We start from the raw sequence: 19,394 nt of genomic DNA, 5'->3' as shown, positions 1-19,394 counted from the left end.
TGTGCTTTTTCCTTTCCCCAGCCAGATGCAAAAGCCCTTTGCCTGCTCCCCATTTCCTCCCACCCCATCACCTAGCTCCACTGTGGGTACACAGTGCGTGACCAACACATAATGTCCCATTGCTTCCTGTGTGTCACCTCGGGGAAGGCACTTCCTCTCTGTTCCCAGACAGTGGGATAACAGAATAAGAGGCACAATAATATGACTAGTGTAACCAAAGCTACCAGCCATCTGTACTCCTTTTAATTATCGTAAAAGGAACACATGTTTGTTTTTAGAAAATTTGGAACATACAGAAAATAATTTTTAAAAGTCACATGCATACTGGTGTATTTCCTGCCAGTGCAAATACCCACACATCTTCAAGGAAATTGGAATCATAACAGAGATTTTTTTAAAAATTGGAATATGAAAATATTTCTTTATTAGGATGCTTATAAGCATAACGTCATTTCTCACCCTTCTTTTCCCTATATTATTTTAGGGGAAAACTTTTCATGTGAAATAGTTTTCATGTTGTTAAATATCTTTCGAAAATGTAATTTTTCACATTTGGCTGTAAAATATGCCACCATATGGATGTGCCTTGCTAGATTGCCCTATTATTGGGCATTCCAGGCATTTCCTGCTCCCTGCTGCCTCCAGGCCTGTATTCCACTATTGAGCCACATGATATATCTACACAAAACATTCTCAGACCATGTCTTACCTCAACTAGCCCCTCCACCAAGCTCCCAAGCTCTCTCTCTTCTTCCTTTTATTCTGTCTTCCAAAAGAAGCAGAGAATCCTTAGAACTTTCTCGCTACCACTCACCACCTGCCACTCACCCCCACCATGGTCAGACTCACCCACAATGCTTTAACCAGTCAGCCTTCCAGAAGGTTCCAAGTGCCCTCACACCCAGGGCCAGTGCTTGTTTCTCAGTCTTCCTTGCTTTCTTTGCCTCTATGGGATCCATGGTCACATTCTCCTTTCTGAACCACTCCCCTCCCCGGGCCTCCAGGACAGGGCTCTACCTTGCTCTCGTCATTCTTCCTCTCCTTTAATGACACTTCCATTCCCACCCCTAAATGGGGATGTACCACACGGCTTGTCTTTAACCCTCTTTTTTCTTGACCGGCCTTGACCACACCATTGGTGTGTGATAATGAGAGTCGAGTAAGGGGGTGCTGGGAGAGTGGGAATTGCCTACCTGTCTAGGTGACTCACACTTGGCCCCTAGTCACCTGTCCTCTCTAAGAGGTCCGGTCTGAGGTCTTCAGAGCCTCCTCTTCTGTTTTGGGAGGGCTCACTCTGGATCTCAGACAAGTTTGCCTTTATTTATAAAGGCTGAGTTCTCCTCTCTCTCGAGGGCTTTTAGGGGGTTGAGTAAAACCAGCTGACATGAGAACGAACAGCCAAAGCTCTGATTTCTAAGAGAAAATGGCATCTGGGTTCACTCCCTAGCTGTGGAGAACTTAGGGCATGGCAAGTAACTTATCTTTCCGTGCCTCCATTTCCTGACCAGAAAAATGGAAATGAAGTAAGGATTGTTTAAGTCATGCAGATAACATGCTAAGAGCAGTACCTCACGGGTAGTAAGCATTTACTGAATATTAGCTATTATTACCAATGTTCAAATCCTTCTTTCAGGGAGTATCCCTGCCTCCTTCTACTTCACCCTGTCTTTGGAATGGTGGGACTTTGGGGTCAGAGAGGGATGCTATGGTCCAAATACGTCAAGGAATATGGGATGGGGAAGGTTTCTTTCCAAGCCTGAAATATGATCCTCTCTTACATGCATATTTGGATTCGTAGATACATGGCCATGTCCCTGGTTCATCTCTCAGGCCGGGGTGTGAGACCCTTGTAGACCAGAACCCTACTGTGTTCATCTCTGAATCTCCATGGCAAACTGCATACAACAGGTACTCAATTAATGTGACAGATGGAATAAGCTAAGGAAGTTATCTGAAGAAAGAAAAATAAAGTCAAAGAAGCTGAGGGTGGTGATGTCATCAATATTTTGAAATTCTTGACCAAGCTGGGACGTTCACTTCCTGATGCTGATGAAGCTACAGCTGGTGGGACAGAGGAGAACAAAGAGCTGTGCATTCTCAAACATCAGGCACATTTCCCCACTGCTGATTCGGAAGGAAGTGGGGGAGAAAAAGAAAGAGAACTTTTTAATGGACATGAGCTTAAGATGTTGCAAAATGAACACCAATGGCTATTATGAAATTAAGAACAGGATTCAAGTGATGCCCCAGGACTTATCAGGCAGTGAGTTGGGCATTAGCTGGACAGCAATCATCAGAAGATTCCCGTAAGAGATGGGATGGAGTTTGTGAAAAACTGCATCCTGACTCAGGATCAGTGAAGTGGGAAAGATGATGATACACCTTGCTATAGGCATCAAGTCAGCGCGGGTCATCTCAGGGCCTTCTGGCCTGCCCACTGGCATTGTTCCATCCCTCTACTCCACTGGGGCCCTTGTGTTGAGCCAACTCCCTATATGAGGCTTCAGCTGGACAGTTAACTGTACCCCAGATCGCTCCTCAGCCTCCCCCACCGCTTTCCTCAGCAATCTGGCCCTGAAATATATTGCTAGTGTAGTGGGTTAAAGGGTTGCCCCCCCACCCCCAAGTTCAAGCTCACCCAGAACCTCAGGATGTGACCTTATTTGGAAATAGAGTCTTAGCAGATGTAATGAGTTAAGGATCTCAAGGAAAAAATCATCCTGGATTTAGGGTAAACCCTAAATCCTACAACTGGTATCCTGATTAGAAGAGGAGAAGCCAGACATGGAGACACACAGAAGAAACCATGTGAAGGCAGAGATTGGAACGATGCTGTCACAAGCCAAGGAATGCCTGGGGCCACCAGAGCTGGAAGAGGTGAGGAAGGATTCTTTCCTCAAGCCTTCAGAGGGAGCACAGTCCTGCTGAGACTTTGATTTCAGACTTATAGCCTCCTGAGCTGGAGAGAATAAATTCCTGTTGTTCTAAGCCATCAGGTTGGTGGTAATTTTTACAGTCTCCCTAAGGAACTAATAGAGCCAGTGGGATGCTGGTGACTGAAAATGGGTACCTGTTCCCCTCAGAACATTTTCACTTTAAACCTAATTAATGGGAGAACTGATGCCTTAAACCCAAAGGAATAAATCACAGCTGGTGAGGTTTCGGCAGTATGGTGAGCCAGTGGGATTCTTAGGTAAGGGTCCTTCCCAGGCTCATTCTAAATCACTCCACAAAGGTAACCAATGCGCCTGTCTATGTGGCTCAAGCAGGTGGGTATGAGTCCCTTAGAAGATGCTAAGAATTTAATGGATGCTAATATTCTAGTTTTCCAAGTCATTGGCTCATGTTTGCTTCAGATGAAAATTTAATTTCAAAGTGGACCAATTAAGGTAGCATGTAGAAATTGTGCTAAATATAGTTGGAAAAATATGGAATGATATTAGGCAAGGAATCTATTTTTCACTCTGCAAATATTGACTGATCTATTTTCAAAGCACTGCATTGAGAGGTAAGATAGAGTACAGATGTGATCTAATGCAGAGGGTTAACAGCCCTACCTAAGAAGTAGTCTACAAAAAGGGAAGGAAGGAAGGAAGGAAGGAAGGAAGGAAGGAAGGAAGGAAGGAAGGAAGGAAGGAAGGAAAAAGGAAGAAAAAGAAAAAGGAAAAGAAAAGAAATTAGCCCTGACTCTGATCAAACCTTTAGGTCTAACCACAAATGACATTAATTGTAGAAAAGAAAGGACCATGTTAAAGGACCCGGAGGGGATGCAATCAGCAACGTTTCTTAAACTTTAGCTGCATGGAAATCATCTGGAGAGCTTTTGGGGGCTAGACAATTCTGATTCTCTAGGTTTGGAGTGGGACCTGAGATTTTGCATTTCTAACAAGCTCCCATTCAACTGAAACCACAATCTGAGGACCATGGCTATAGAAGATCATTTTTTCTATTATAACAACCACCAAAATTACAAGAAAACTGGGTAATGAGGACTTGGGGATTCCTTATGCTATACTCTCTACATTTGTATATATTTGAAACTTCGCATAATAAAAAGTTAAGAATAAATAAACCAAGCAGAGGGTCATCTTTAGATTCATCCAACATGTATGCAAGGCCCACTGTGTGCGGCATTTTCACATGTATTTCATGTAACCCTCACAATACAACTAGTTCTTTTTTATGGAGCTTCAGATGGACTGAATGACTGGTCCTGGCAGTAAGTGGTAGAGTCGGGAACTCACATTCAGTCCTTCTGACTCCAAGTACAGTGTTCATTCTTTTATATCAGTGCTCATCACACCTAAGGAGACAAAAGAATCACCTATAGAGTTTATTTAAAATGCAGATTCCAGGCCTCCCACCAAAGTATCTCTGAGCCAGAGGATTTGGGGTGAGTCTCAAAAATTTGTATTTTTAATAAGTCCTGCAGGTGACTCTAATGTACACCTTGAGAAACAGGGCCTTGGAGGGCTGAGACAACTGGAGTGAAGAATGATATAACTTCCAGCTCCCCAAGAAAGACATCTGAGTTTAGAAGCCCCCAAGGGAAGATTCTACCAATCCCTGCTTCCTTCTGTAGGTACTGGGGTGATGAATCTGACTTTGGCTAGGTTTCTAGGCCCTTCCATAATAGCTAAATGATAATGCTGTACTAAGGTAGAAGGGACAGGGTTTGAGTCACCTGGAACAATCTCCTCAAGGGCATGGAGAAGAAAGGCACATCTAACCCATGAACAAGCACTGTGCACTATATTTCTCTTAAAGGAGCAGCTTCCCAAGGCTGTAAATATCAGCTGTTTTTCTTCTTTGCCATACAAAGGAATGAGTTCTCGTAGAATTCTAATCTTGTCTGTTGATGTCTGCCAAAGCCTTTAATGAACATTCTGGAGCTCTCTGTCTTCTCTTGGAAATGTTAATAGAGCAGCTGGTAGAGGGAATGTTGGGGGAGGATGTCATGAAGTTCCTTTCGAAACTTAGAGAGGCAAAGTTGACTCCCCTTCTGATACCCCATCCCTAGTTGGAGAAGGCTCTTGGGACCCAGTCTCATTTTTGCTAATGAGTGGGATTTAGAAGGCAGATTATACCTTCTATTTCCTCAGCTACATATTTGAATCATCTGGGAGAAATGTACAAAACACTGAACACCTAGGCCCCCCCTTCAGATCATCATGTCAGAATAGCTACAGGTGGGACCCAGGGGTCCATATATTTTAGAACTTCCAGGTGATTCCTGCACAGCCAAGATTGAGAACTACTCCTAGTGATTTCAACATTGCCTCTCCCCTTGAGACCTGGCTTCCAGACACTTGGTCCTTGAGCTCCTTGGTGACAAGGACCAGATATCCCTCTTCTCTTGTATCTTCTTCAGCGTCAAGAACCACTGGGTATAGATGCTGTCCTCAAAAAATATTTCATTTATTCAAGAAATATTTATTGGACCTACCGTGTGCCCAGCTGTGGAGAAAATGAAATCACTCAGAGTACACAGCCATGGTTGTACAGAAACTGGCTGTGTATTTGGTGAAACAAGATATGCCAACATAGAAGTTAAAATAGTAACAAAAGAATTGAACCGCAACTCAAGATATTTTGCTGCAGTCACTTACGCACCTACTGAGGAGTTTCAGAAGAGAGAGCATTTGTTGGGGTGATCCCGGAGGCTTCACCTATGAGGCAGGTCTTGTGGATTTGGGAGACTGGGCAGTGGAAAGAGAGAAGAGGAGAGAAGACATGGGGACATGACTTTTCCAGATAGGTGGAGATGCTCACATTTGAGCCTCCATGCCGAACTTTGTGGTGCCAAGTCCTCCACTTCTAGAACTGCTGGCATTTTGGAGGTATCTCATGTTTACTTTCTGATGGAGAATCCAGATTGATGTATTGGAAAGAAGACTGTACCATGAGTTAAGAAACCAAATAAGGACGAGCGAGTCTCAACCTCTCTCGTCGTCTGTCTCTGTGAAATGAAGGGCAGATCCTAAGAGAATTTTAGTACCATATTTCCATCCAAATATTATAATTCATGTCCCAGAACCATGAGACTCAGACTCTATTTTTAAAATAAACCTTCCTAAGGTATAATTTACATACAGCAAAATGCACCTATTTTGAGTGTACATTTTAATGAGTTTTCACAAATTTATATACACATAGAATCACCACCATAATCAAGAGAAGGGACATTCCCATCACCCCCAAAAGTTCCTCAAGCCCCTTCCCAGTTAATTGCCACCCCCTCCACTCCAGCCCCAGGTAACCACTGATCTATTTCCTGGCACTGTAAATTGTATTCTTTTCACCAGAGTTTAATAAAGGTAGTCACATAGTCTTTCATGCTTGAAATTCATCCATCAGTATACATCAGTAGCTCATTCCTTTTTAACACTGAAGAGTATTCCATTGAATAGCTATATCACAATTTGTTTCTACACTCATCTGTTAATGGAAATTTGGGCTGCCCCCAGTTTTTGGCTGCTTTAAATAAAACTGCTGTGAACTTGCATGTATAAGCCTATGTGTGAACACGCATTTTCATTTCTCTTGGGCTAATACCTAAAAATGGAATTGCTTGGGGTGCCTGGGAGGCACAGTCAGTTGAATGCCCAACTCTTGGTTTCGGCTCAGGTCATGGTCTCAGGGTCGTGGGATTGAGCTCCACGTGGGGCTCTGTGCTCAGTGCAGAGTCTGCTTCAGATTCTCTCTCCCTCTCCCTCTGCCCTCCTCCACGCTCACACGCTCTGTCTCTCTCTCTCTCTCAGATACATAAATAAATCTTTTTAAAAAAAAATGGAATTGTTTGCACAGCAAGTATACACTTTAAAAGAAATTGCTAAACTTTTCCAAAGTGACTGTACCATTTTGTATCCCTACCATTAATAATTGGGTGTTCCATTTGCTCTATGTTGTTGTAAACACTTGGTACTGTCCATCTTTCTCCTTTAGCCATATGGGGTCTGCTTTGATCTTAGATTTTAGGTTATGCCCCCACAGCAAGGGATGGAAGGACCCTTACAACATTTCAGTGGAACTCCTATATGATGCTGCTTGGCCCTAGAATTGGTTCAGCTTTGTAAAATAAACACGTGCCAATATTTTTTCAGGCCCAGATACACTGGGCAGTTTTACCAGAAGTTAAGGTCCGGGGGACCCTGATGAATTGACTCAGTCTTCACCATCTGTAGCAGAGAAAGCCCTCAGTTCCTCTGTAGTCTGATTTCACAAGCCGGGCACTCCAACCAGCGCCTCCCCGAGTGTTCCTACAGGGCTCCCGACACATTTTTAATGAAGAGAGGCTGCCTTTGGGTCCCCAGATGCTTTTCTTCCCACTTGCGCCAACCCCTTCATTTTATGACATGTTTTAATGAGGGAGGATGAAGACAGAAAATGAGTGCCAGATGTATCTGAAATGGAACTGAACAATAATTACATTCTGCAGTGAAATTACAGAAATGCTCCATTCAATATGCTTGGAAAAGAGCTGGCAGGAGAGAAATATGTGTTCTTGAAAGCATAGCTCAAGGAGCACATTTTGAAGTTCTAGCATAAAAAAAAGATATCTAAAACCCCCCACAGAAAGCCAAAGCTTAACATGCCCCTTCCACTTTTGGGGAGGAAAAATATGAATTGAACCTCAGTGAAGAGTGTGAACCATCAGCCCTACCTCCAATGGATTCTTCCCACGCTGGATTCTAACACAGTTAAAGGAAGATGGTGTGGTCCACCCAACCTCCCCAACCTTTGGGGGATTTAACTGGGGGAAGGTTGGTCAGACACTTGAGCATCCAGAGACTGGAGCACCCCAGTGAGGCAACTTGCTCCCCCTCGACCAGGCCGCAGCTTGTCTAAGACTGAAGGCAAAGGGCCAGAGCCGATCTGAGCCCTCTCTGCTCTTGGAGGGTGGCCTCCAGGGGGGACAGTGCTGTGACACGCCTAGGGAGGCCTGCTCACCCATCTGGGGGGCCTGCTGCTCCCCTAAGAAGGCATGGCACCTGCCTCAAAAGTCCAGGCTGGGGTCCACACCAGCCTTTATACATGGGCAGCAATACCCACCTTGAAGTAAGGGCCTAGAAAGCCCAGCCGTCCACACAGCTTGTCTCAAAATGCTAACAATAGCCATTTTTCTTTCATTTCTTTATTTACCACCACCACCCACCCCAATACGATGAGCTAGCCTACAGAAAACACGAATTTTAAAATACAAATTTAAACATCAGATCTAGGGAAACCATTTTGTAATGGGCAGCCAAGTGTGAATACATGCTCTGGTCATAATTATGAGTCTGAGCTTTACTACCCTTCATTGAGGTTCGATTCATATTTTTTCTTTCGAAAAAATAAAAAAGAAAGGAAAGGAATGATTCTCAGCATTAATATCCTGGTTGTGATACTGTACTATAGTTCTGCAAGATGCTCCCTTTAAGGAGACCGGGTAAAAAGTACATGGGATGTCCCTATGTTATTTCTTACAAGTGCATTTGAATCTTACTGCTTTTACTCAGCCTTTTGTTCTATGCAATTCTCGACCACGTGGGAATGGGACCCACCCACACGGGGGAGGGCGATCTGCTCTACTCTGTCTACTAACTCAGATATGTTACTCTCATCCAGAAACACCCTCACATATACATCCAGAATCGTATTTAGCCAAATGGCTGGGCACCCATTCAATGAACCCTCAGAACCCCAAATGAAGTGACTTCACCTGTCTGGGTTAGTTTCCTCATCTTTAAAACGGGCATGATGGTAGTAGCACCCTCCTCACCCAGCTAGGGAGGAGTTCAAGAGAGAGAGAACACAGAAAATCCTTAGTGGAACGCTTAGGATATAGGAAGTACCCTCGCTGTCCGGGAGGGGATGCGTAGAAAAGGAGCAAGGAGAAACCAGACCAGAGCTCCCGAGCTAACGCACCTCTACCTTGACCATCCCTCCACCCTCGACTCCAGTGCCCCTTCTCTAGTTCTCTTTCTCTTTGCAGCCACTCTGACCCCTGCATTTGGAAAGGGTCTGATTGCTCAGAGTGGCACTGGCGAGAGTCTAATTGTCCCGCTCAGGATTTCTGATCAAGACTGAGGTGCAGAGAGGGCTGCGTGGGGCGTGGGGACTTGATTGTCTGTTGCTCTGACATGGGATGTGGCCACCGAAGGGCTGCCTCCTGCACACCGCACCGGAACTGCTGTTGGCAAAACACAAAGTGCTGCCCCTCCCTGCACCATGCTGACCCGGCTCCTGGTGCTGCCCTGCTTTTCTGTGGAACCAGTGCAAGCCCGAGGAGCCAGGGGGAGGCGGCGGCGGAAGTGGTTTATGTGAAATAAGTCTCCCCTTTACACACAAATATCTAAAAACTATTAATTTGGGGGCAGCAGCAAGGAAGAAATACATGAAAGGAAAATTGATTTCTATTTAAATGGTATGTTTTCATCCCCCTTCTTCAGAGCCTAAGCATTCATCTTTGAGTACCTGTGCTAATTGATTTCAAATGCAATTCAACGCAATTGCTGTAGAATAATAAATCTCAGGGCAAAGAGGCTAAAGGGGGAACCTGAGCAGAACAGGAGTGGGATATAACCCATGACATTTAAAAGGCATGTCTTTGTCATCCTGGGGTGAGCTGGGGAGCGGTGCCCTGATGGGAGATGGGACGCGGGCTGGCAACAGCGACTACTCCATTGTGTGTACGATGGTTAAGCTCTTGAACTTGAAATCCTTCTGACCCCGGGGTGTCAGCTTCTGGGCCACTGCCGAGGCCTCCGGTGGCTGTCCCGGTCCCTAGGGGTGCTCTGGCCCTCCTCCGGAGGAGAACACTCTCGGGGCTACTCTTCCGTTCTGTGTGGCAGTTCCTGCTGCCTTCTCTCCCACGGGTTCCTCACAGGCCTGGTCCTCCTGGCAAGCCGCTTTCACATGCCCCTCTTCTTCCTAAACGTGTGCCCATTCCTCCCCAAGGGCTGTCACTTTGAGAGGCAAGCAGCTGAGCCGGTTCCTGGAAGGTATGACGGAGCCTTGTCAGAGACCCGGAAGCCGACCACAGATGGAGGCAGGAACCTCAAATGCTACAGGTCCAGGCCCCAAAGGGCAAGTGGTAGAACTACTCCCCAGCAGGACTGAACGCTCTCCAAGGGCTTTTCTCCAAATGATTGAGATCAAGGAGTTTATGTCTGAGAATGGAGAGCCCTCCCCAGGATATGTCTACGTAAGCCAGAAGCAAAGTCTATATACAATCAAAATACAGAGCCATTTCAGTCAGTTTGGGCACAAAGGCAATTAATCCAAATTTCCAATGCAGAGACAAATTATCCCAAGACAGATTAAATTATTCATGGACTTAATGGCTTCTTTTTTGTATTGATATCACTTCAGTCTTGGTGATAAGTATTTCAGTGGCTATATGAGTACATTTAAATTTAAAATAGCTGCTTCTGTTACATACAGCATGAAATGAGCTGAGTCTTCATGTCCCACATCTCTCCCCATTACCTTCATATTCATTCATTCATTCATTCATTCACAGTCTCTACCCTCACGTAGCTCACTGTGGGGGAAGACAGACATTAAACAGACGAATATTTCTCCCTGTGTTGTGGGTATATGATAAGGGGGATTTAAAGCAAAAAGCCCCGGCGATCAGTTAGGCTGAGCCAAGCTTTTCTTCTCCCCCCAGTTTGCCCATCTCCCACCTGCCAACCTCCCATGGGGCCTATTGATCTCTGACATGCCGTGATGTCAAATCACATGTCGTGATATCTTTCAGTGTAATGCTGACAAAGCCAAGAGGAGGCTGGGAGCTCCTTCTCCCACACCCACTGCCCACTGGTGCCAGTTCCAGAATCACATCCACTGCTGGCAAGATGCAGTGGCAGCAAAGACGCCCCATGGAGGGAAGAAGATAAATACAACTTCTGTTGGGCCCATGGATCTCCTCTCTGAGAAATTTAATAGTCAGGGAGGTGGAGAAACGGCAGGGGGAAGCCGCTCTAACTGGCTTCCGAGGGCAGGGGACGCCTCTAAGTAAATCTGCCACTCACGGAAGCCACACGCCCTGCTAACAGTGCTTGGTGACGAGCCCCTGACTCTGTAGCCCCAACACAGAGGGAAAAGGGGTGGGAAGTAATCCGGAATAGGAAAGACGAGGCATTAACAAGCCGACTTAAAATACCCAGTAGGTGATGAAGGGGATCAGGCTGGTGTCATTTATGCAGCTCTCCCTCCGAAAGCAGCCAGCCAGGCTGAGACTCCACGGCCTGGGCAGGAATGCACAAGGACGCATCTTTCTCCTCGCAAACACCAACATGAACACAGGGAATGTCTGTCAGGCTTTCCTCTGTGCTGGGCAAAGCACAGCCTCTCGTCATGAAGACAATCGGGCTTTGTCTGCTGAAGCCAGTCCTGTTACCTCATTCTTTTGCTCCGGGTTCTGAACAAGGAGGGGTGGCCGGAACTCTGAACCAGAATTTTATCATGCTATTCCCCTGGTGGGAAAATTCTCCACCTTGGTATTGGCATCCCAGACCATATTAACACTGAGAGCAAGTTTGGGGGAGTTCTTCCTGATCAACTGAGGGCAGGGAGGAGTCACAGCCAAATGTCACTGAGTTCAACAGACACAGTGCCTGGTCACCACCCAGGGCTACTCAGAGGAAGTGGCGTCCGTGCGTGGCGAGGACTGGCCCTCATGTCGTGAAGGAGAGGACTTTGACCTTGGTCCTTAGGGCCCCCAGTTCCCCAGTCTGAGCACGGTGCCCTCCTCACTCCTCCTGGCACTTGCTGGGGTTGCTGGCATCCCCCCCCAACCCTGACTTCTTCCCAGCACACCTTCCTAGAGCCCAGTCTCAGATCTCTCACTTGTCCCCCACCAAGCATCCATCCAATGGAACATCAGCATTTTAAATGCATCCAAGCTTTGAGCTGAAGGGAGGGAGCTCTAACCAAGGTGGGTGGGCATTTGGAGAACCTGAGCCTTCTGGGACTGCTGGAACCACACCACACAGCTGAGCACCTGGGTGCAGCTGGCCCGGAGGGTCAAGATGCATGTTAGGCATTGCTGTCGTTGAAATCTGCCGAGTTCCCCACCCCTTGTCCCCAGTGCGCAAGATGGGAGTGACAGTGTTGTCAGCCAGTGGGTATAAAGCTCTACAATGCTGCCTGCTCCCAGTAGTCGGCCCCTCCTGGGTGCCCCAAAGCTAACTGTGGGTGCAGGAAGCTGGCCCCACGCTGAACTCTTCAGTAGGTCAAACTGAATACTTGCCCTCAGCATTCTGGCCCCCTTGCCCCCCTGCAAGGTTGCCCTCTCCTGGGCTCAGGCTCTCAGTTCTTCCCCTGGTCTCCCTGGGCTCCAGACCCACTTCATTCTGGACCTCCGTGTTTCCTTCAGGTTGTCACAATCAGGGCCAAGTGTCCCCACCCTGCTAGAGAGTTCTTTTGGGTGAGAGTAAAAAAACTCAAGGAGCTGGTCTAGGCAACCATTCATCTGGGAAGGAGATGATTTCCAGCTTTCAGAGATGGGTAACCATCCAGGTGGGTTTTTTCCCTTAGCATACTCATACCTTCATTGTGATCCACAGGTTTCCTGGGGATGACAGTAATAAACACACAGACCTATTCCCTGCCTAGTCCCATGTAGCAGTGAGTCCAGAGGACAAAAAGGGATGCAGATGGGGAAGCAGAATTTCTTATACAGTGTGGTAAGAATGTCAGCAAAGGGAGCAGAGGGTGAGGTAGGGCTCCTGAGCTCTTGATGGGGGTCAGGAGTGGAGCTCCGTGAGAAAGAAGCCACATCAAAGCTAAGCGTTAGGGGACGAGCCAGAGTTAGCAGTCAAAACCCACGGGGGGGGGGGAAGGGAAGGAGAGAAGAGGGCTGCGGGGCAAAGGAAGAACATGTGCAGGGGTTGGAGGGAGGAGAGCTGAGTGTGGTAGGAGGAACTGTGAAATGTATATAGCTGGACCTGGGACAATGGATGATGATGGGGGAAAGGGGGAGACATAAGGCTGAAGGGATCACGAGGGTGCAAATCACCAAGGTCTCCACACATCCCACTGAAGGTCTGGGCTTCATTTCTCCTAAGGGCACTGAGAGGACAGGGGGATGTTTTAGAGAGCGATAAACTCCGATGTGAGTTGGAGAAAGATGTTTCTGGCTACAATAAGGAGAGGAGGAGAGCAGAGGGAGGGGCGGGCTGTGGGGAGATGGGGTCAAGGGCAGCTGCAGAGCCCAGCAAGGGAGGTGCCAGGGAGCATCAGAGGGGACTGAGACGCGAGAGGCAAGGGAGGGGACTGAGCAGGACAGCTGAGGTTCTGATCGAGAGTTCCATGCCATTCCTTGGAACAGGGGGCCCAAAGAGAGGGCATCCGGAGTGAGGCAGTCTCTCAGCTGGAAGTCTAGATGCTGGTGTACCCACATGTCCTGTGCCATACCAGGTCCACGGGGACAACAATACAGACCCTGAACTCCTTGTCATCAGTTGAACTCCTTGTCATCAGTTGATGGCAACATGCTGTCCTGTGTCCCCGGCTCCTGGCACATAATTGGTGGTAAAAAGTGTTTACTGAATGCATGCATGAAAGCATTAATAAGTGAATATAAGACAGAGTCTCTAACTTCAAAGTTCTTAGAGTCTTACTGCAAGACGAGATTATCCTACATCAAACAATTAAAGAACAGCACAGGATAGAACATAATTAAGTTCTAAATCATCTGGTTCTGGCTGTAAGTGCTGGAGTTTCAGAGAAGAGAAAGATCAATGTGGGCTAGAGGAGTTAAGGATGGCTTAAACATAATTCCCCGACATTACAGTACCCTGGGAACAACAGTGCCTGTCTTAAAACTGAAGAGAGATAAAAGCCAATACATAGAGCCTTATTTACCCGGTGTTGTACAGCAGACCACCATGATATTGGGGGACTGAATTAATAACATTGGCCTTGGGGGTAAATGCTGTTCAAGTGGATTTACTCCTATACAGTTAATAATGGGATTTGATATAATTTATTCTCATTATATTCTTTTTTAAAAAAATTATTTATTTGAGAGGGAGAGGAAGAGAGAGAGGGAGAGAGAGAACAGGGGGAGGGAGAAGCAGGCTCCCTGCTGAGTGGGGAGCCTGAGGTGGGGCTTGATCCCATGACTCTGAGATCATGACCTGAGCTGAAGGCAGCCACTTAACTGACTGAGCCACCCAGGTGTCCCTATATTTTTTTTTTTTAAGATTTTTTTATCATGGTGAAATTCATAAAACATAAAATTAACCATTTTAAAATGTACAATTCAGTGGCATTTAATACATTCACATTGTTGTGTAACAAGATCCTCCTTCTATCTAGATCCAAAACATTTGGATCCACCCCAAAAGAGAATCCTATTCACTGTATCCTTGAACCAGCAAAACAATATGGTAGACCTAATGAGCCCTGAGGTCTCACCTGAAGACTAGGATCAGGTCACTCAAATCTGGACCTGGGCAAGTCGCCAATGATTTCTGGGCCTCAGTTCTATCATTCGTAAAATCAGAGAGTTTGATTAGGATGATAACTAGGGTCTCTTCTAGCTTTATAACACCGTAATTCAAAGCACAGTTGTCTTTCACATTTGAAGACGATCAGCATAAAAATAGATATATTGGTTGACTATAATATGCAAAAAAAAAAAAAAAAATCACTGAGCATGTGTGTGTGTTTTAAGGGGCGGAGATAGGACAGGGGGAGACTAGCCATGCTCTACTGTTTCTCCTTAAAGAGCCAAATTTAAAAACCTGTTTCTAACTTGGGCTTTTATATTTCGCTTATAAATCTCATTATTCTATATGAAAGTTTCACAAATTTTAACAACCACTTTAAAGGACACTTTGATTCATGGTTGATTCCATTTATAAACTTGGTTAATTAAATTCCTTTAAACATTTTAAATGGCAGTTATAAATTTACAATGTTCTGTTTCCTTTTTAAGTACCTCATTTGACTGATTTAATAAACAAAAACCTCCCAGCTACTTACATCCTTATAAATCTAATAAATTAAACATATCAGTATGGTAAACCCTAAGTTCTCCTAAATGTTTTAACCCTGTATGTTAATTTTATAAGATTTCCATTTAAGAGCACAAGTCTGATGAATCACTCAGTTCACATTTTAAGCTAGTATCACAAAATTTAACAGTTACTGCAGAAGACAAATTCTCTTAAACATGAAAAATGTAAGATACCATATCTGCACAGAATTTCCTAATGCAAAATGCCAATGCTGACAGTTTAATTTTTAATTTTAAAAAACCCCTGGGTTAAAATATGCTTGCATTCAAAGAAAATAATTTTATCATCCTAAACAAATTTAGGCCTTTCCCAGGCTTTCCCAGGGTTCCTCCCCACCCCCCTTCTACTGGCTGTGATTTCTTAAACGACTAGGGGTGTTAACCATAAACTGACCAGATTCTTGTCTACCACTCCAGCATCCAGGCTTAAGCCATGTTTCCCGTCACACTCACGGCTTGCGAAACTCAAGGAATGGAATGATCATGTGGTCCTGGTTCTCCTCGGGTTATGATTTAGATAATTTTTAAGTCATGCAATGTCTGTAACCTCTCTCCTCAGGTAACCGCATACTTCATTGGGTTCAATAATCTATTTGCCACTCCATTCCATTCTGATTTATTTTTTATTCTTCCTCTCTGTTAGGGCTTTGCAACTTGTATGGATATTAATATAATAACTGATTGAATTCTGCATATCTCCTACGGCTGTGTCTGACTCGAATTACAACTCCTACCAGCAATATTCACACACATATATACAACACTCACACACTCCAAGATATTTTTAGGCCCACCTAGGAGCCTGGACAAGTTATTGGCCAATTCTGAATATCCAAGAGACTCATAAATCTGATCATTTGCTTAGGTGACTTACCAGAGGGATAAATAAGAACATCTGCATTAATTAAATGTGAAGGTGCTTGCTAAAGAAACAGGGGTGTGATCGAAGATTTGAAAGAAATTCCAGACTAGCTTGGGAACTGCCAATCAGTTGGCCCCCACCCCTATTCCCACTCCACCTGGAAAATCTTTCTCTTTCACTGTAAGACTTTTAAAGACAACGTGAGGGATTCAGAAGTTCGTTTCTCTCTCTTCTAGACTCAACGCTTAAGCCCCTTGTATCGGCATTATCATAAAGCCTTGGTAATTGCTTGAACATGTTAATTTATCTTGCAACGCACTGGTTTCATCTGACTGTATTTAAAGGATTGAAAGTCTAACATTTCCAGAAGAGCTGGAGAAAGGGGTTTGGTCTGTGAATGCAGAAAGTCTGAGCTCAGAGATGGATGTGTTAGGACTCGAGTTTGCTCCAAGCATTGAAATGGAGTGGCTCACAGCATCATCACGGCTGGTATGGGCCCTACTCTGCTTTCCGTCCCTCCTCTTGGAGCTCACCTCACAGCTAGCTCTGTCACATGCTCTCCCTCCCTCCCTCCTTTCTGCTCCCTCAATCCAGAGACTGTAACCTTGTCAGAGAGTGGTAGATCGACAACCCCTCACCGCCGCCCCCCCCCTCAAATCTTATTACTGTTGCTACAATCAGAGACAGGAACGGTTTGAATGCACATATTGATAATCACAGCTGGGACTGCATAAGCAAAATAAAGCCAGCAAAATAAGAGCTAGTGGACAGTCAGAGACCATGGAAAACCCATCGATTGTTACTGTGGCTTCTTTCCGTATAGCAGAATGAGCCCGGGAGAGCTGAACTCTGGGTAATTTCTAGCAAACAATGTGCTGCAGAGCGTTATTGGTAGGTCCTGGAAATCGAAGTGGGACCCCCAGCTCCCCGTAGAACATGCTTCGTTAGTGTGGAACAAAGAGCCGGCTGCTGGCTGGGACAGCCGTTCCCAGTTGGCAGCACAGTGGGGGCGGGGGAGGACGTGGGCAGGTGCAGTGGAAGCTCCGGGAGGCTGTGCTGACCAGTCCCTGCACCAGAGAAGACAGAGGAGAGCCACCCCCCTTCTTGTGTAGGGTCTGCCATTGGTGAGGTCAAAGATGCCACAGCCCTGGCCCTCTCTAGCTGTGTGACCTCCGGCAGTTGTTCATCCTGGGGCTTCAGCTCTCCTCCTCCTTCCGTCGCAGGGTTCTCGTGAGGACGGATGATGAAGAAGCTAGCAGACGTGTCCACCGTGTCCCAGGATCGTTGGATAACCCCTAGGATCCAGGGAAGGGACTAAAGAGGAAGCTCCACTGCCTGAGTCCTCAGACGGAAGACAGCCTGCCTGGTCATCCAGTCATTGGCCCTTAGAGTCTACAGACTCAATGTTTTGCCCTCAAGAGGTCTTGCATGTTATAAGAAGATGCCTAGAAGTTCTCAAGAACAGAGACCCCCCCCCACCACATTTTTTTTTTAAGAAAGTAAGCAAGCAATACTTGATCTATATGCATAACACACCCTGGTGAAGCCTCAGGCACTGAGATATTTTGGTAAGATATTTGGTGGCAGGAAGTCTTGTAGTATTCTCAGATCACAATAAAAAAGATAATGACCCCGAGGCACCTGGGTGGCTCAGTCCGTTAAGCGGCTGACTCTTGGTTTCAGCTCAAGTCATGAGCTCAGGGTCCTGGGATCGAGCCCTGGGTCGGGCTCCATGCTCAGCAGGGAATCTGCTTGAGATTCCCACTCTCCCTCTCCCCTACCCCCCACTCACGCTCTCTCTCTCTAAATAAATAAACAAATAAATCTTAAAAAAAAAATAGATCATGACCCCTCTGCCTCCACAGAAAGTTAAACCAGTGCTGAAGCCCCCTTATTCCAAACAGAATCCAAGGCAGATTCCCTTGCTCAGTTCTTGGGCAAGCCAGCCTTAACAGGAAGGCAAATCTACACGTTTCAGCTTTTCCACTGCATTTGAGGCATCTGCATGCGAAACTGGGTCAGCAACGACTGAAAATGGAAAAGTACCCAAGAGTGATTCTCCTGACAGACTCAGCGCATGCTGCTTCCCCCGCACCCCGCACGCCGGTGGGCGCAGGTGGGAGCGGGAGGGAGAGGTTTGTTCCAAACACCTCCTCTCTGCCAGGCAAGTCAGGAGAACATGAAAAGACAGCATGTGCCTTGAATGGCAAGGAAGGGAAACGATGAAACTACTTTTGCCGGAGGTCCCATGTTCTCCTGGTGGATGATTTCCTAGAAAATCAAACCTGTTTGGTTGGCTGCCCTGGAAAAGAAGGGAGCCCAGAGAAGTGGGCAGAGGTGGCCTGGCCCTCAGTCACTTGGCAATAACAAGGTCAGTCTTACACAGAGGGTGTCAAGTGGGTCTCGTTATATTTGTGACAGTACACAGGGGGAAAGAGCTGGTAGCAACTGGCCGTGTGGTTTATCAGTGATCAGCCACCCTGACGGGCAGGAAAGAGTGTCCAGAAAATGACACCACCTAAGGAAGGGGAACCAGGAAGACTACCATGTCTCCCCTAGGAGCCCGGGGGTTACTCTAGGATCTCTTGCATTTTTGCCTGGTTTGAACTTAAATGTTTTCTTTAATATATTAGTTTATGAGGGTTTCATTGATTATCATAAGATAAATGATGTCACTTTGAAAAACATTTTCTCTCTTTCATCATTTTAAATAAAGGCGACAATATATCAAATGGTAAAAACTCTCCTTAGGTTTGGGTTCTTTCTGGGCCCATATATTTTGCAAAATAGATTTTTCAACTCACTGGAAAGAGACCCAGAATGGGAAAGAAAAATGTAAGGGTTCCCTCTGCTCTTCTTGCCAATTTCCTTGATGTTGAAAATCCATCTTGCCTGGTCTGATGTGGGCTAATTGCCAAATTGGGTTGCTGCCTCCTCACTTTCCTACTTATTTAGCTTCTTGGATGGTCTCCAGACCTGGCACCAAAAGGGCCACAAAGGGGTTGAAACGTGCTTTTTCCTGGGAGAGTCAGGGGAGCCCCAGGTCTCTGCCTGTCATATCTAAGGCATGTGCCCCCAGCAATACATCCCCCTCTCTGCCCTCAGGCCCCCTGGACAGAGTTGTTCTCACTGGTGGTCCAGATGACCAGCTGTCCACTTGGCTCCCACACACCGTTCACCAGTCCCACCCTGAGGTGCGCAGCTAAACCTCAGCCTGTTGGGTGAGGGAAGGGTTGAAGGCAACCTTTCCTTAAGTGTCTTGAAGTATCGTTTCTTATTTGAGTCATTTCCTAAATGCCTGTTAGCTATTTTGAGGACAAGTTTTGGGAAAATGGCTCATATTCTGATTATGTAAAATTCCCTTAAAGGCAAAGACTTCAGCTCATGTGAGCTTTTCGTAGCCAACCCTTGGGACCAGTCATGGCTCCGTGAGACAGCTTGGTTCAGTAGGAGCCGGTACCCTGAACGTGGGCTCACAAAACTTGGATGTGAGTGCAGGTCAGCCCCAGACGTGCC

The sequence above is a fragment of the Halichoerus grypus genome, chromosome 13 (genome assembly GCF_964656455.1).
Source record: "Halichoerus grypus chromosome 13, mHalGry1.hap1.1, whole genome shotgun sequence".
Taxonomy (NCBI): Eukaryota; Metazoa; Chordata; class Mammalia; order Carnivora; family Phocidae; genus Halichoerus; species Halichoerus grypus.
The sequence above is the reverse complement of the archived record's forward strand: the minus strand, read 5'-3'. Positions refer to the sequence as shown.